This window comes from Mytilus edulis, chromosome 7 (assembly GCF_963676685.1).
Source record: "Mytilus edulis chromosome 7, xbMytEdul2.2, whole genome shotgun sequence".
NCBI lineage: Eukaryota > Metazoa > Mollusca > Bivalvia > Mytilida > Mytilidae > Mytilus > Mytilus edulis.
In genome coordinates this window covers 88597459-88614877 of record NC_092350.1, presented here as the reverse complement: position 1 = coordinate 88614877, position 17419 = coordinate 88597459, and the positions used below count along the sequence as shown (strand labels likewise).

Here is a 17419-nt window from a genome sequence, read left to right as displayed (position 1 = left end):
TACACCTTAAAACCGAAAGTAGTAAACGTGATCTATTGTTGATTTGTTTACAACCCACTTTCAGTCATTATTATAGTTCCAAAAAGGATTTTACACATTTCCAACTTGATAGAAATGATTTCCAAATATCGATTTAGACCTTTTATATTGATAATGATTATGCAGTGAAATAATCATTGCAAGTTAATTTCTGCTGTGATTCCTTGTTTTAAAAAAATAGAATCCAACTTTTGTTGATCAGGAATGACATGAATGAACCCTGGAACAAACTGAAGAGAAATTGTGAACTAAATTTCTGGATTCCATGTCAGAATCTTTCATAATAATGGCCAATACAGTCAAATCATACAATAACTGCCAATCATGCTGGTGCCTCAATCCTTAAAAATCTGACAAAGTCAAAAGATGAAGCTAGTAATATACATCATTGGTCCCTTGCTTTTACACAAAATAAGGTTGACTTGAATAGCGTGCAAAAGTGACTAAAGCCCTCAAAATCCTAGCTTAAACCGTGTTAATATTCAACAGCATAGTGAATTGCTCAAAGACAAAAAAAAAATTTTAAGTTCATTAGACCACATTCATTCTGTGTCAGAAACCTATGCTGTGTCAACTATTTAATTTTAGATTTAAATAAGTTTGAAGAAGAAATCTTTAATTGATTTGTAAAATCTTGACATTTGTTTTGTGTAAAAAAAACCATGTAATGTCAAAAATTTGATCACAATCCAAATTCAGAGCTGTATCACGCTTGAATGTTTTGTCCATACTTGCCCCAACTGTTCAGGGTTCGACCTCTGCGGTCGTATAAAGCTGCACCCTGCGGAGCACCTGGTTTGTATATAGATGCCTCATGTTATGAAGTATCCGTCAGTCACATGTCCATTGTCTTTGACCTCATTTTCATGGTTCAGTGACCACTTGAAAAAAAAGTTCAGATTTTTTGTAATGATAAATTCTCTCTTACTGTAAGTAATAGGATAACTATATTTACAATGTAGTATGTACGTACCTTGCAAGGTCCTCATGCCCGGCAGACAGTTTTCACTTGACCTCGACCTCATTTCATGGATCAGTGAACAAGGTTAAGTTTTGGTGGTCGTCCATATCTCAGATACTATAAGCAATAGGTCTAGTATATTTGGTGTATGGAAGGACTGTAAGGTGTACATGTCTAACTGGCAGGTGTCATCTGACCTTGACCTCATTTTCATGGTTCAGTGGTTATAGTTAAGTTTTTGTGTTTTGGTCTGTTTTTCTCATACTTTATGCAATAGGTTTACTATATTTGTTGTATGGAATGATTGTAAGATGTACATGTCTAGCGGGCAGATGTCATCTGACCTTGACCTCATTTTTATGGTTCAGTGGTCAAAGTTAAGTTTTTGAGTTTTGGTCTTTTTATCTGATACTATATGTCATAGGTCAAGACAACTATATTTGGTGTATGGAAATATTTTATGATCTATATGTCAGTCGTGCAGGTTTTATTTGACCATGACCTGGTTTTCACGGTTCATTGCTCAGTGTTCAGTTTTTGTGTTAAACTATAAACTATAAGCAATATGTCAGCCAAATTTGTTGTATGGAAGCATTGTTAGCTGTACATGTCTGCCTGGCATATGGTTCATGTTAAGTTTATGTGACAGTCGTAATAAAGCTTTATATTTAGGAGTATCAACATAATATCAATGATTAGTAAAGAAGGCGAGACATTTCAGTGTGTGCACTCTTGTCTTTAATGGTTACCTTTAAGACTAGTGGTCACCAGTTTCAGATTTTTTGGTCATTGACAAAGACTACACAGTATGTTTAGAATTATTGAATATCAAACATTTCAATTGGAAAAAAAATGACAAGAACATTTTGACTGACCTTTGAAATATTTGTGTATAGACTATTGATTTTATTTGTGCATGATTTGTATCTATACTTGTGTTTTTATGCCCCACCTACGATAGTAGAGGGGCATTATGTTTTCTGGTCTGTGCGTCCGTTCGTTCGTCCGTTCGTTCGTTCGTTCGTCCGTCTGTCCCGCTTCAGGTTAAAGTTTTTGGTCGAGGTAGTTTTTGATGAAGTTGAAGTCCAATCGACTTCAAACTTGGTACACATGTTCCCTATGATATGATCTTTCTAATTTTAATGCCAAATTAGAGATTTTACCCCAATTTCACGGTCCACTGAACATAGAAAATGATAGTGCGAGTGGGGCATTCGTGTACTGAGGACACATTCTTGTAAATTATTACGAAGGATCAAAATTGGAGATTGAATGGAAAAGGCACACTGTTCATTGTATCTAGTTTAAAATCTCATACCGTATTTCATGCATTCAAAATTTATGACGACACACTCGACCTCGATGAGTTGAACCTCAGATGAGTCGAATACTTTGGTCCGGTCCCTTCGATTTCGACACAACGAGGTTTGACTGTAGTTCTATTGGCCTTGGGGACAAAATTCAAGATGATTTTTATAGATAAAATTCAAAGTGACATAAATATATTACTTGAAACCTGGAAAGGGGAGTGTAAAGATTATAAAATATCAAATTATAATACTTTCTCAAAAATACGCAAAAAGAAAAAAAAAAGCACGTCGACATAGTGGAGGAATTATTGTCTATTACAAAAAAGAAATAGCAAAAGGTATAACCAATATTAATGGTACAAAATCACAAAATAGATTATGGCTAAAACTTGAAAAGGAGTTCTTTGGTTTCAAAGAAGACTTATATTTATGTGCATTATACATTTCCCCTATAAATTCAATTTATTTTGAAAATGATTATAGCTTTTTAGAAAATGAGATCAGTACTTTTGCAAGACAAGGAAAAATACTTTTAATGGGGGACATGAATCGATGCAAGGACTGGTAAATGTCCTGATTTTATTACAGGAGATTCTTGTCAAATAAATAATTTTGATGCTAAAAATCTAATACCAAATTATTATGAAGTTGACACTGAAATTTCTAGAAACAATCAAGATAATGTAACAAATGTACAAGGTAAATCCTTATTAGAACTATGTATTGCCTCAAGGTTCAGTCAGAGCTCAGACATAAATAAGTCTGAATCTGCTTTTGACTCATAGAGGTCTAAATTTGTAAGTTTTAGGATTAGTCTCCCTTTAATGCAAGACAAAATATGACTTAATAAGTCAAATATTGTTAAGCAAGAAATAATTGACCAGAATCAAAAAGTTGCAAATATCGACTCCTACAAGTCAATAAATGATCAAAATTGGTTAACTTCAAGACCCACGCATATTTATAAGGAGGTCATGCATCTAAATTAAATAATGACAACATTGAAAGAAAATGCTTTGTCTTCTACAGAAAAATATGAATGAGAGTGTAAAAAATCGTAGATAATGTTAATTAACCTTACAATGCAACCACCTGGAACCACACTTAATGAGGAAAAACATCTGTGTTTAGTAAGGATGTTCAATTAGATAATTACATATAGATAGCTCAAGTCCTTGTGAACTCTCAGACAGGTTTTTGCTGTCATAGGTTGTGTAGTTTGGCCACCAAGTGAAATTAAGTTTTTTCATCAACATAAATAGACCTAAACAAGTCTGTCATATAATTGAAAACAAATTTTTATGATTAATGCATGTTTTGACTTCTTTAAGTCAAAAACAAAAATCGACTTGTTTATGTCTGAGCTCTGACTGAGGTTACGCATATTAAATGGCAGATTTATAGGGGACAGCCTAGGCTACTATACTTATATGTCAATAAATGGATACAGTGCTGTAGATTATGCATTAATAAGTGAAAGTCTCCTGTCCTCAGTGAAATACTTTAGAACTGATGATTTTACTTACTTGTCAGATCATGTACAGATTCAGTTAACATTAAATTGTAATATAAAACAAACTTTTGACCTTAAAAGTCATATAGAAAAAAAATGGAAATATTTGAAAAGATATAAATGGACTGAAAATTCACATAACTTGCTACTTAAAGCTCTTATGTCAGAGCATATAAAAAATGATATAATGAAGTTTGAATTAAATGAGTATCAGGAAAATCAAAAAGGGGTTGATGGTGCAACTGAAAATTTAACTAACATTTTTGAAAATATCTCTGATATTACTTGTAAAATTACAAAAAGAATTAAAAGTAAGAGAAAAAAATATAGACAGGCATGGTCAGACAATTGTGTATATAAGACAAAAAAAGAAATAAACAGGATTGGAAATAAACTTAAAAAATGTCCAAATAATCAACTTAAACAGAAATATTTTGAATTGTTAAAAAGTTTTAAAAAAATGGTAAAATTTAAAAAAGCACAATACAGAGAGAAAATATTTAACTCATTAACAGATAGTTTTGATAAGAAACCTAAAGATTATTGGGAAATACTTAAAGGAATGAAAAACAAAAAAAATACTGGTAATGAAGTGCCAGAAATTTTAAAAGATGAAGAAATAATTACGAAGCATATTTAGGACCAAGGAAAACCCACATTTGTAAATATAAAATGGAAAGAGGAAATAGAAAAACAACTTGTTAATATTGAAAAGAACATAATATCTAATAGAGAAACAGATGCTCCAATAAAATACTCTGAAATAAAAAATGTTATTAGTAAGCTAAAAAAAGAAAAAGTGCCTGGGCCAGATACCATTATAAATGAAATAGTAAAATTTAGTAAAAATGTATCTATCAAAAGTATTGTTAAACTGTTTAACCTTATTTTGAATACAGGTATTTACCCATCAAAATAGAAATACTCATACTTAATTTTATTGCATAAATCAGGAGTAAAAACTGATCCTAATAATTACAGGGGAATATCTCTGATAAGTTGCTTACCAAAATTGTTTAATGCTGTATTAAATGAAAGATTGATTAAACTGATGGAAAATACTATAAGTAATACTCAATTTGGCTTTAGAAAAAATCACAGAACCTCTGATAGTATATTTGTGCTTAAGTCTTTAATAAACAAATGCTTACACAAAAATAAAAATAAAATATATGCCTGCTTTGAAGATTTAAAAAAGGCTTTTGATTCTGTCTGGAGAAAAGCTTTACTTTATAAACTGTATAAGGCAGGAGCAGGGAAAAAAATATTTAATATTATTAAAGGACAGTATGAGGAAACAAAATCTGCCTTCAAGCATCAAGAGTGGCATTCAGAATATTTTGAAATCACACAAGGGGTTAAACAAGGGGATTCATTGAGTCCTACTTTATTTAATTTATTTATTAATGATTTAGATGCAGAGTTTTCAAATGAAAATAGTTGTCCATTAGAACTAATTGATACTAAAGTAGGATCTTTACAATTTGCTGATGACCTTTTAATATTATCTGAAAGTAAAGAAGGCCTACAAAATAGTCTGAACAACTTAGAAAGTATTGTGAAAAATGGCAATTAACTTTAAATATTAATAAAACTAAAACAATGATTCTGCAGCAAAATAATAAAAAAGTGGAAACATCTTTATCAAAATATAGAAATGAAAGTTTGTCAAATGTCTCTGAGTATTCATTTCTCGGAATTCTTGTGAAATCAAATGGAAACTTATTGCATAGCTCTGAAGAGCTTGTAAATAAAGCAAGGAAAGTGATGTTTGCCATTAAAACTTATACTGGTTCCTTAAATAATCTGCCAGTTAAAGTAGCTTGCAGTCGTTTTGATTCTATAGTTAAACCAATAGCCACTTATAATTCAGAAATAACTTATATGGATACTTATGTTACAAAATTTAGAGCAGAAAAACGTGCAAATATTTCCAAAACAAATATAGACCCCCTTAATTTTACTGATAAATCAAGTTTAGAAAAATTACATTTGTCTTTCTGTAAATATATCCTCGGAACAAGAAAATCTTCATCAAACATAGCTGTGAGAACAGAGCTAGGGAGATACCCACTAGAGATGCATATAAAAACTCAAAGTATACTTTACTTATCAAGATTACTAAATTCTGAAATTAATCCATTATTAGCTCACCTGGCCCGAAGGGCCAAGTGAGCTTTTCTCATCACTTGGCGTCCGTCGTCCGTCGTCGTCCGTCGTCCGTCGTCCGTCGTCGTCGTCGTCCGTCGTCGTTAACTTTTACAAAAATCTTCTCCTCTGAAACTACTGGGCCAAATCAAACCAAACTTGGCCACAATCATCATTGGGGTATCTAGTTTAAAAAATGTGTGGCGTGACCCGGTCAACCAACCAAGATGGCCGCCACGGCTAAAAATAGAACATAGGGGTAAAATGCAGTTTTTGGCTTATAACTCAAAAACCAAAGCATTTAGAGCAAATCTGACATGGGGTAAAAATGTTTATCAGGTCAAGATCTATCTGCCCTGACATTTTCAGATGAATCGGTCAATCGGTTGTTGGGTTGCTGCCCCTGAATTGGTAATTTTGAGGAAATTTTGCTGTTTTTGGTTATTATCTTGAATATTATTATAGATAGAGATAAACTGTAAAGAGCAATAATGTTCAGCAAAGTAAGATCTACAAATAAGTCAACATGACCAAAATGGTCAGTTGACCCGTTTACGAGTTATTGCCCTTTATAGTCAATTTTTAACCATTTTTCGTTAATTAAAGTAATCTTTTACAAAAATCTTCTCCTCTGAAACTACTGGGCCAAATTAATCCAAACTTGGCCACAATCATCTTTGGGGTATCTAGTTTAAAAAATGTGTGGCGTGACCTGGTCAACCAACCAAGATGGCCACCACGGCTAAAAATAGAACAAAGGGGTAAAATGCAGTTTTTGGCTTATAACTCAAAAACCAAAGCATTTTGAGGAAATCTGACGGGATAAAAATGTTTATCAGGTCAAGATCTATCTGCCCTGAAATTTTCAGATGAATCAGTCAATCGGTTGTTGGGTTGCTGCCCCTGAATTGGTAATTTTGAGGAAATTTTGCTGTTTTTGTGTGGGCAAGGCGCGTTTTTGGCGTATTGAATTTTAAACCTGATACTTTTTGTTATCTATTAATCATGTTTTTCTGTGTCTAATATGTTCTCCTATTTATTTGTATTGTAGTCCTGTAATATTATGTTGTCATTTCAATGTTATATTTAACTTTGCCATTAAAGTGCGAGGTTTGGCATGCCTTAAAACCAGGTTCAACCCACCACTTTTATTCCCCTTTAAAAGTGTCCTGTACCAAGTCAGGAAGATGGTCATTGTTATATATTGTTCGTTTCTCTTTGTGTTGCATTTTAACGTTGAGTCGTTTGTGTTTTCTCTTATTTTTGAGATATTGAGATAAGACGTGGCACGGTACTTGTCTATCCCAAATTCATGTATTTGGTTTTCATGTTACATTTGTTATTCTCGTGGTGTTTTGTCTGATGATTGGTCTGTTTCTGTGTGTGTTGCGTTTCGATGTTGTGTCGTTGTTCTCCTCTTATATTTAATGCGTTTCGCTCGGTTTTGGTTTGTTACCCCGATTTTGTTTTTTGTCCATGGATTTATGAGTTTTGAACAGCGGTATACTACTGTTGCCTTTATTTGGTTATTATCTTGAATATTATTATATTTATAGTGTTTAAAATATAAATTAACTATTAAAAGATGTTTTTTTCATTAAAAATTTATATTTCTTCATTTAATATATATATATTAGAAGTTTAGGATTTTTTTTTTTTAATTTGATCGTATCCCTTGTTCTCATTTCCTAGAATGAACCTACTTTAAAGTATTGGTTTTGAATTAATATTTAAGAAATTTATAAAACTAAAAGTAAAAATATTACTTGATACAAGAATAAAGACCATGTTTTCAGTGTCATGAGTTTCAGTCATCATATTTGTTGGACTTTGTTGTTTAAAAGTTTTTTGTGGTAATAAGATATAGCAAACAGGAAGTCGTCAGAATACTTCCTTTTTTGGTGGGAATCTTGAAGGTACAGTATTTTAAAAATGGAAGAGTTTGCTCAAGTTTAAGACTATAATTGGGACACACAAACTGCTTTGTATTTTCAGATATAATATAGATGAATAGGATCAATATAGTTATAGGAAAAATCTGATTAGCCTGCTACACGGGGGGGTCTCTTCCTATATAAAGGTATATACATATGCTCCCTTTTTTGATCTGTCAAATATATCAATGGGGTGCAATTTTACCGAGGAAATATATCAATAGGTAGTAATTGACCGATATAGGTACTATTTGAGCTGATAAATATATGAATGGGTTATGATTTCGCTGTGAAATATATGTATAGGTAGGGATTTCACAATTATTCAATATATGAATGGGGGGTGTTTTTAAAATCCCAGCTGCACACCTGTACCCAAAATCCCATGTTGAGACCCCCCCGTGGCCTGCTAGCATTCTAAATTTAGAATGTAAATAAGCCCAAAATAAAAATGACCATGAAAGGGAGGAAAACATTATTTTGCTGTTAATATTTATTTAACTGTGTTATCATACACCTAATTTATCTAATTTGCAAACACTTTTACTCTCAATGTTTTGCATGCATGTTCTCAACAATGATCAATGATGATGTCAAGAAAACATTCTTGTTAAAGAGAAGGATGAAGCTAAAAACAAGTTTTCAATGGAAATATTAAATTCATTAAAAATATTTAAACCATATGTGTTTTGTTTGTTGGAATGAGTACTGATATACTTTATTTGTAGTTCTATAGAATAAAAATTGAAACATTTGTTATTGATTAAATCAGGAACATTTTTATTGACAGGACTCGGAACAACCTATTTATAGCAGATTCTATGTCCTTTCACAGTTAATAAATCATGACAAGAAACTAAAACTGGCGTGTAAAATATGTTCTCTCTATTATCTGAATTATTTCTAAAAATATCAATAAAATGTCATTCAACTTATGTAATAAATGATGCAAGTGTATCTCACTTGAGGGGGGATAGGGGGGTCCTGATCTCGAAATCCCGGGTTTAAAAACACGAAATCCAGGGCTTAAAAATATGGAATCCAAAAAAAAAGAATACCCGGATCCCGAAGGGGTCAATCCTGAAATCCCGAGCTTAAAAACACCTGATCCCGGAGTCCCGATAAAGGTCCTATCCCCCCCTCTCACTTGTGGTTTGTCACTTCAAATTTGTCATAATAGCATTCATGTCATCAGAATGCAAATGGGGAAATAAAAAAATTGTGCCTATGTCATTGCCAATTTCTCAAACCATTAAAAGTGGGTCTCACTCTGGTCTAAGCATGACACAGGATTGACATTTTTTTGTAAGCGTGACAAATGAATGGCAATTAAATTCAACAATTGTGGTTTTTACCCACCATTTTTATGGCCCCGTAACGAAGTCTGTAATTTTGTCTTTCTGTAATTCCATCATTCCGCAACAAACCATTATACGTTTTGTTTTGCTCCACTAATTTTTTGCCGAAATTTCAGGCTTTGGACTTTGAGAAATTGTTGAAAATCACAGTTATGCTGACTGTTTTTCTAAACGCCTTCAGATATGGGGCTGATTTTTGGTATGTTAGTTAACTATGACAGTTACAGATCACGTTTAAGTTTCGCTCTGCTCCACTAATTTTTGTTGAAAAAATGGGCTGTGGACTTTGAGAAATTGTTGAAAATCACAGTTCTACAGACTTTTATTCTAAACGCCTTCAGATATTTGGCTGATTTTTGGTATGTGAGTTACTCATGATGAGTTACAGATCTATTTTAAGTTTTGTTCTGCTCCACTAGTTTTTGCCGAAACTACGGGCTTTGGACTTTGAGAAATTGTTCAAAATCACTGTTATACAAACTTTTTTTCTAAACAACTTCAGATATGGGGCTGATTTTTGGTACATGTATGTTAGTTAACTATGATAAGTAACAGATCAAGTATAAGTTTCGCTCCGCTCCACTAATATTTGCGAAATTATGGGCTTTAGACTTTGAGAAATTGTTGAAAATCACAGATATACAGACTTTTTTTCTAAACGCCTTCAGATATGGGGCTGATTTTTGGTATGTGAGTTACATGTTACCATGATGAGTTACAAAAATGTAGAGGTCAAGCTCAAGTTTTGTTCCGCGCTGCTAAGTTTTGCTGAAATTACGGGCTTTGGACTTTGATAGATTATTGAAAATCACAGTTATACAGATTTTTTCTCCATTCCCCTCCAAATTTTGAGCTGAATTTTGGTATGTGAGGCTACCATCATGTTTGTGTCCACATGTGTTTATATTGAAATTGCAGATTTTTCAACTTTTTGGGACGAGGCCATTCGTGTTGCTTTGACACATCTGCTATCAGTTAATACAAGTTTGGTGACTATTTTTAGGCTCTGCCCCTTGGTCATGGTCCAGTGACTTTGAATGAAGTAGCAATTTATATTAAGTTAGTTTGATAAGAGCTACATGTGATAGATCAAATTCAATGATATTTTGTATGAGGTTGCAAATCTATCATTACACAATGCTATTATGACAAGACTTTGAATTAGTAAAATTTGAAGTGTAACTTAATTAGATTAAACAAATTTACAAGAACAAAACTGTCTTGATCACAAATTTGTATTGCTTATTTAAGATATCAACTTCAAACTTATGTATACATACATATGAATGAAGAATTTTTAAAGGTTTAAACTGAGTTTTACTCTTTATTAGTGTAAGTGCATAAGTGTTATCTCATTTAATGAAACTTTGTTTACTTAATTTAAAAAGATAGTTATGATAAATTACATGTACATTGTAGATGGAATTTTCAACAATACTGCTATATTAAATATATAGGAATGCACCAGTAGTATCAATTTCTCAAACCTTTTTATAAGACCCCAAAAATTTTAAGTTTTTGGTCGTATATTGCTATCACGTTGGCATCGTCGTGTCGTCGTCATCCGAATACTTTTAGTCTTCGCACTCTAACTGTAGTAAAAGTGAATAGAAATATATGAAATTTAAACTGAAGGTTTATGACCACACAAGGAAGGTTGGGATTGATTTTGAGAGTTTTGTTCCCAATATTTAGGAATTAGGGGCCAAAAAGGGCCCAAATAAGCATTTTCTTGGTTTTCGCACTATAACTTTAGTTTAAGTATATATAAAATAGAAATTATGAAATTTTGACACAAGGTTTATGACCACAAAAGGCAGGTAGGGATTGATTTTGGGAGTTTTTGTTCTAATTGTTTAGGAAAAAGGGGCCAAAAAAGGGCCCAGATAAGCATTATTCTTGGTTTTTGCACAATAACTTTTGTATAAGTGTATAGAAATCAATGAAATTTAAAAACAAGGTTTATGCACACAAAAGGAAGGTTGGGAGTTGAGATCCCAACAGTTTAGGAATGAGGGGCCAAAAAGGGGCCCAAATAAGCATTTTTCTTGGTTTTCGCACCATAACTTTAGTATAAGTTAATAGAAATCTATGAAATTTAAACACAAGGTTTATGACCATAAGAGGAAGGTTGGGATTGATTTTTGGAGTTTTGGTTTAACAGTTTGGGAATAAGGGGCCCAAAGGGTCCAAAACTAAACTTTGTTTGATTCATTAAAAATTGAATAATTGGGGTTCTTTAATATGCTGAATCTAACTGTGTATGTAGATTCTTAAATTTTGGTCCCGTTTTCAAATTGGTCTACATTAAGGTCCAAAGGGTCCAAAATTAAACTTAGTTTGATTTTAACAAAAATTGAATCCTTGGGGTTCTTTGATTTGCTGTATCTAAAAATGTACTTAGATTTTTGATTATTGGCCCAGTTTTCAAGTTGGTCCAGATCAGGGTCCAAAATTTAACTTTGTTTGATTTCATCAAAAATTGAATAATTGGGGTTCTTTGATATGCCAAATCTAACTGTGTTAGTAGATTCTTAATTTTTGGTCCCGTTTTCAAATTGGTCTTCATTAAGGTTCAAAGGGTCCAAAATTAAACTAAGTTTGATTTTAACAAAAATTAAATTCTTGGGCTTCTTTGATATGCTGAATCTAAACATGTACTTAGATTTTTGATTATGAGCAAAGTTTTCAAGTCCAAATCAGGATTCAAAATTATTATATTAAGTATTGTGCAATAGCAAGAAATTTTCAATTGCACAGTATTCAGCAATAGCAAGAAACTTCAATTGTACAGTATTGTGCAATAGCAAGATATTTTCAATTGCACCGTATTGTTCAATAGCAAGAAATCTTCAATTGACAGTATTGGGCAATAGCAAGAAATATCTAATTGCACAATATTTCGCAATAACAATCAATTTTCAATTGGAGTTATCTTTCTTTGTCCAGAATAGATATTTGTGCAATAGCAAGATATTTTCAATATTCTTTGAAAATTTGAGTTATCTTTCTTTGTTCAGAATAGAAGTTGAATCAACTTAAATCATTGTTTTATACAATATACAATGTATTTTCACTTTTACTACCAACTGATAAATTAAAACAATCTTTACCATTCAGTGATAACAAGCACTTTTTTTTACATTTCAATATTTTATGATGTATTTAAATAAGCAGTTATTGTTGCAAACTCCATTAGAAGTTTGAATTGAGATCAGTTTTGGAATTAGGGAAAGGGGGATGTGAAAACAAAATTGGGGGGGGGGGGGTCAATTTTTCTCATTTCAGATTTCATAAATAAAAAAGAAAATTTCTTCAAACATTTTTTTGAGAGGATTAATATTCAACAGCATAGTGAATTGCTCAAAGGCAAAATTTTTTTTTTAAGTGCATTAGACCACATTCATTCTGTGTCAGAAACCTATGCTGTGTGAACTATTTAATCACAATCCAAATTTAGAGCTGAATCCAGCTTGAATGTTGTGTCCATACTTTCCCCAACCGTTCAGGGTTCAACCTCTGCAGTCGTATAAAGCTGCGCCCTGAGCATCTGGTTTGTTATATGCAAATAAAAACACACCACATCAATATTGATCATGATTTTAAAAAAAGGGCATAACAACTTTCCCTTATTTAACCAAAGGCAACATGTTTATAAATTAACTATTATTGCACTTTGATATATTATTTTATCCAACTCCACTGTAAATGAAGCATATCAGTATTCTAGATATATATATAGGTATATCTATAAAAAAAACAAGTGACTACTTTACGACAGAAAACACATATGATAATCATGATATATATAAAGGTACTTATGTCTACGGTACCCCAATCATATTAGCTCTCATTATGTAATTATTAATGTAGTCTTTCTTTTTTCACATTATGCAATTTATAACATTTTGTCCTCATTATTGTACATTGTTTGCATATGTATTTATAGATTTTTAAAGATGCCAAGAAGAAAAAATTGGAGGGCAGCTGAGGCTAAACGTGGTGTGAAAAACCCAAAGAAACAGAGACTGACGGACTTGACTGGGGATACTGGCCCCATTAACAGTACTAGAATTGACCTTGACATGGGTGATACTGACACCCTCAACAACAGTATCTCAAATAACATGGGGGATACTGACCTCCACTCAATAATAAACAACAGTAACGCAAATAACATGGGGGATACTGACCTCCACACAAATATAAACAACAGTAACTTGAATCTACTTGAACAATGTGAATTGAATGAACTTGAAATATCTGAACTGAATATATCTGAATTGAATAAACTTGAAAAATCTGAATTGAATAAACATGAACAATCTGAATTGAATCAAAACAGTAACAATAACTGTGCAAATCAAAACAGTAACAATAACTGTGCAAATCAAAACAGTAACAATAACTGTGCAAATCAAAACAGTAACAACAACTGTGCAAATCAAAACAGTGACAATAACTGTGTTAAAGAAACTTGTCAAATACAAACAGATATTCTGTCAAATGAATCAAACAATAGTTATGCCAAAAAAGATTCTCATTGTTTTATCCAAACTAATCTGTTACAAGACCAAAATGACCAATTTAAAACTAATTCAGAACAAGGAGTATCAAAATATTACAATTCTTTTAATGCAAACTTTATTAAATTTGGAACTTTTGACCAGTATGCCACAAAATTTGCTGATCAAAGCAGGGGAAACCAATGTACTTGTAATTGCTTAGTTTTCTTATCACTCTCTACTTTAAATTTTGATTCAAACACACTGAACCTGGATTACATTTTGAATAAAGGTGATGAAATTTACAAGAAGCATGTTCAAGAATTAACAACACAGGGATTATTTAAAAATATGCTCTTAAATTTTGATGAAATTCCTTTCAAAATAGAAATTCCTGAAGGGATTTTTATAATTAACAAACAAAATATTCTGTTTGGAATAGCTTTACAGTACCAAGAGTTGACTGGATTTCTCTCATTACAAGAAGCAATTCAAAATTGTATTAAGCAGTCAAACAAATTTCTTATAATGATTGGAGCCATATGTTCAGCAGTTTATTATTATAATCATACATACTATTTTTTTGACACTCATTCTCATTCAGAATGTGCACTGAATAATCCATTAGATTCCTCTGGCAAAAGTATTTTGATTGGATTTGCTGACTTACATGACCTCCTCAGTTACTTGTATGCTTTTTACACAAGTTTACAAATTGATTTAGACTCTCAGTATGAAATTTTACCTGTGTGTATCAGTAGTAAAGATACCGACAAAGATGTGACCAAGCAGATTAACAATTACTTTGAGGATCAGAAACTAAGGAACACAAAACAAAAAAAAGTTTCCTACCAGTATATGAAAGTACCCAAGTTTGTATATATGAAATACTACATGCAAAAAAGAAGAAAAAACAAACAATTCAAGGAAAAAGAATTAAATGCAAAAAGATATTCAAGAAAAGATAAGAATTATAGAAAAGCAGAAGCACATAGAAAGAAGTCTCAGAGAGATGATTCTGATATAAGACAGATAGAGAGACAAAGAGAACTTGCTTCTAAAAGAGAGGCTAGAAAGAATGAAGATTTCAAAAAACAGAACTTGCTGCTAAAAGAGAGGCTAGAAAGAATGAAGATTTAAAAAAAACAGAACTTGCTGCTAAAAGAGAGGCTAGAAAGAATGAAGATTTCAAAAAAACAGAACTTGCTGCTAAAAGAGAAGCTAGAAAGGATAAAAATTATAGAACGGCTGAAGCAGAAAGTAAAAAGTCTCAAAGAGACAATCCTGACATAAGACAAATGGAAAGACAAAGAGAAACTGCTGCTAAACGAGAAGTAAGAAAGGATACAAGTTATAGAAGGGCTGAAGCAGAAAGTAAGAAGTCTCAAAGAAATAATCCGGACACAAGACAAATGGAAAGACAAAGAGAAACTGCTGCTAAACGAGAATTAAGAAAGGATACAAATTATAGAAGGGCTGAAGCAGAAAGTAAGAAGTCTCAAAGAGATAATCCTGATTTAAGACGAATGGAAAGACAAAGAGAATTTGTTGCTAAAAGAGAGGCTAGAAAGAATGAAGATTTCAATAGAAGAGAACTTGCTGCTAAAAGAGAGGCTAGAAAGAATGAAAATTTCAAAAGAAATGAAACAGAAAAGAAAAAAATTGTGAGACAAGATGAAAACTACAGAAAACAGGAGTCAAAACGAGACTTCCACAGAAAACAAGAATATAGATCACATCCAGAAAATTTAGAAAATGAGCGTTTGAAGAAACAAAGTTCAAGACAGAAAAACCGAGATATAGACAGATGTTATGAAAAGACAGTCAAAAGTACTAAAAGAAAAAACATTGATTTTACAGATCATGAAAAAGACCTCAAAAAGAAAAGAACTCACGGTATAACCCTTGATACCTGCATAAGAAATTTTAAAACAAAAATTAATCAAGGTCCTACATATATATGTACTTCATGTCATCAAACTTGGTTTTGTGATTCTGTAGTTAATGCTAAAACTATTAAAATGAATACTCCTGCTAACATGTCTCATTGTTTTACTAATTTTAAATCTGTACAGCACATAGAATGGATATGCCACACTTGTCTAAATGCAATTAAAAGACAAAAAATACCTCGTTTTGCAATAGCAAATAAGATGGGATTTCCTCAAAAACCAAAAGAATTAAATTTATATCCTTTAGAAGAGAGACTGTTATCATTAAGAATTCCTTTTATGCAGATTCGACAGTTGCCTAGAGGTGGACAGTTATCAGTTAAAGGCAATGTTGTAAATGTGCCTGTTGAAGTTCAACCTACAATAAATTCTCTTCCACATACAATAGAGAAATCAGGTACAATATCAGTTAAATTGAAGAAAAAGCTTGAATTCAAAAAATGTGATTTTAGTGAAAATGTCAGACCATTTGCTGTCATTTGTGCATTACATTATTTAATGAGAAAAAGTGAGTTGTACAAGTCTTCTGGGATTGAAATAAATGATGATTGGATTACCGAAATAGCAAAAATAAATGAAGAAGAAACACAAAATTTAAACAATAGTACAGAACAAGAGGATAACCAAGATGAAAATGATTCAGACGATGACTCCGATCATTTCAGTGAAGTAGATGAAAGTGAAACACATGTTGGAAACACAGATACACTGTTAGATCACATTCCAGACGACAATCCACTATGTGATTCAGGTTTAACTTTTGCTCCTGGTGAAGGTCAACGACCAATTAGTCTCTACAGTGATCCTGATGCAGAGTACTTATCTTTTCCAACTATATTTTGTGGTCAAAGGAGACCAGATAACAAAGAAAGGTCTGTTTCTGTTCACTATACTGATATTGTTAAATGGGAACTAAGGTCCATGGATAGGAGAGTAGCACAGTCTGTACCAAACATTTTTTTTAAGTTAAAGAAAATTCAGTTAAAAAACATAAGTGATAAGGTCAATCTTGCTCTGAGAAGGTGTCAATCAGAAGGAAAACAATGGACAGCAAAAGATGTACTGAATCCTAACACTGTGAATGATCTTGTAAGATTGGATGAAGGTTATTATATCTTTAGAAGTTTAAGAAATTCTCCAGTATACCTTGGCTCTCTTTCATCTGCATACACTAATTGGAAAGATTTGTTACGAATTCTTGGCAAATTAAATGATGGCAAAGAATATACTGACAATGAATTGGAAAAAATGGATTGGCATCAGAAATCTAAACTTGTTCAGAAAGACCCTGTGACATGCTCTAGATATTTTGATTATCGTGTCCAACAGTTTATTAACTTGGTGTTGAAAAGTGATCATGATCCTATTGGAAAATTGACAGATTTTTTTTATAGAGTTGAATTTCAACAGAGAGGTTCACCACATATTCATATCTTGATTTGGATTGAAAATGCACCAGTATATGAAAGTAATTCAAATGAAGATGTTGTAGCATTTATTGATAGATATGTCTCCTGTTCACTTTCAGAAAATGACACTAGTTTAGTCAATTTACAAGTTCATAAACATTCTAAAACATGCAGAAAAAAAGGTCACCCAATTTGTCGTTTTGGTTTTCCCCTTCCACCTATGAAAGCAACAGTAATTTTAGAGCCTTTGAAAGAAAATGATGACATAGAAAAGTACAAAGCTATATATA

The 17419-nt window shown here is 32.1% G+C and overlaps 1 protein-coding gene and 1 long non-coding RNA gene across 2 annotated transcripts in view; both read left to right on the top strand.

The window, feature by feature from the left end:
• Positions 1-17419, top strand: part of LOC139483478 (uncharacterized) — a 766788-nt gene that overhangs the window by 253894 nt on the left and 495475 nt on the right. The gene's annotated exons all lie outside the window — the stretch shown is intronic.
• Positions 2872-4622, top strand: LOC139482434 (uncharacterized). Its single transcript, XR_011654864.1, has 2 exons — positions 2872-3043; positions 3686-4622. It is a non-coding gene; the product is annotated as an uncharacterized lncRNA (long non-coding RNA).